We start from the raw sequence: 2,500 nt of genomic DNA on the forward strand, positions 1-2,500 counted from the left end.
GATGTAATGCTGATTGCTGATGGTCATACTGATGCTAATAATAGGAAAAAATAATAATTTGAAGAAAGGAGTTATTCTTTGGTAACCGTCTGTGTATTTCATAACTCTAAAGCATTTTTCATCGCGTGCTACTGTGAGAGAGCGAATATCTCTGCAAAATTCACAAAAAAAAGAAGAAAAAGAAAATGTGTCTTCAAGTAGCAATGCCACAGACTGCTCTCCGTAGTGTTGGCGTAAACATCGCATTATTGAGTCATACATTCTGTCAATTTTCTCAACTTGCCTCATCTGTATTGCATTTGGAATTGACAAATACACAAACAATCTGCATTCCAGAACGTGACGAAACTTGGTATTATAATTTCGCTATCCGCCATGAATCAAGTATACTATACTAAAGCAATTTTCACGTAATATCGTCGGGTGAATGACTACTACTCTTTCCATGTCTGTAACTTCATTTCAGTATCGCAATATACATCACACTGCTGCATAATGAGTCCTTAATTGCATGCGCAAGCATTCATAAACAGCATGAGGCCATGTAAGGAGTTTCTTTCGAGATATGTAAATACATGTATATTTTTTTTTGCACCTATTTATCAGCGCACACGCACACGCACGCACACACACACACACACACACACACACACACACACACACACACACACACACACACATATATACACATTTATATATATATGTATATATATATATATGTATATATATATGTATATATATGTATATATATATATATATATATATATATATATATATATATATATATATATGTGTGTGTGTGTGTGTGTGTGTGTGTGTGTGTGTGTGTGTGTGTGTTTACATACATATATGTACATACATTTATGTTTACTTACTTACATATTTGTACATGTATTTTGATTAAAATGAGGAAATAGAATTAATACATTTTTATTTATTGATTTTATGTCTCTGAAAGGCAAAAAAGTTCATCTCAAGTTTGGAAACTCCAGAATTTCGATTCTCGCGCAACAATCATCTTTATTAAAGTTTGACTGACATTTTAAAGCTTGGCAAGTGTGACACTTCCAAAGATTTTCTTGAAAGGCAGATCCAGTTTTTATTTCTTTTTTTCCAACTTGTTTTTCCTATCTGTCTACTATATCTGTCAGTCTCGGAATAGAAAGTTAGTTACAGTATTCACATATTTTTAAAACTTAAATCTAATTTGAAGTTTGGACGACGATGAGTAAAAACCTGAATATTTCGACAGTTTGAAGAATTTATATCCATGGATATATACACCAATCTGTCTAGCTATTAGTCTGTGCCTCTGCATCATTTTATGTTTGCTTTTCTTTTTGCCGAGCGGGAACACTCACACACTAACACAAACTGAAAGCTGCAAGGTCGTAGGGTTTCAGAATATATTTACTAATCTGAAGGGCAGATTACTAAACCAATGGTAAGAATTAATAAGGTTCATGGTCCACTATCCTTACAGAAAGGATACAGATGTCTCACAAGTCTGTTTATTCTGAATAGCATAAGTTATAGCCATATGTGGCTATTACATGTTACTTGCGCATAGTTGGCTGAAAATCAACCTGCCCGATATCATTACTTATTTGTGACAAATATTCAAATATATTCATACCGGAATCTATTTACAGATAAATTCTAAATATGCCAATTTGCACTGTTGTTATGCAGTTCTAGTACGCAAAAGACAAGCTTGTGCTACAGACTCATTTGTAGTATATAAAATAACATCTGGCAGTATAAATGCAAATAAGTTGTATTTCGATAATTCATATGCATGTAAATTACATAGGTAATATCCGAAATAAAATTAATTCAATTATCGAGGTTGACATCCTGATGAAAAGAGCACCAACAACTTCACCTCCCTACCACTGTAATGTGGCTGTGATGTAGCCACATATTTATTTCATATTAGTTCGGACATCCCGAATGCAATTTGCATGTAGCGAATTAGTAAGATATCTTTCATTTGCACTACACAGATAGATATCTTTCAATGTACTTGAAATGAGAGAAAGAATAATAACTTAAAGCCTTTAGTTCGTTTGTGTGTGATCAGACTTGAGTCTTTGGTACAGGCCTGTATTTCGCATGCTTGCATTACATAACTCGATGCAAATTAGCATGCATTGGATTCATAAATGAATGTGTACATTTTTGTATATCTACATATTTCAAAATATCACTGAATTAATAGTTTTGATATTCAGCGCAAATGAGTAACGATATCAGACACTTTGATTTTCAACCAATAAGAAGCCAGTAACATGTAGTTTCCACAATTGGCTAAAACTCAAAATGATAATTTAATTATCATTATTGTTATTATTATTACCATTATCATTATTATAACTGTTACTATTATATAGATAATTATTACTGTTATAATGATAAGCATTACTCTATTATCAATGTTATAATTATAATAATCATGAACTACTACTAATAAAAGTTATCGATAAGTTGATCAATAAAA

This window comes from Penaeus japonicus, unplaced genomic scaffold (assembly GCF_977035675.1).
Source record: "Penaeus japonicus unplaced genomic scaffold, GWHDUDI00000001_assembly GWHDUDI00000009, whole genome shotgun sequence".
Taxonomy (NCBI): domain Eukaryota; kingdom Metazoa; phylum Arthropoda; class Malacostraca; order Decapoda; family Penaeidae; genus Penaeus; species Penaeus japonicus.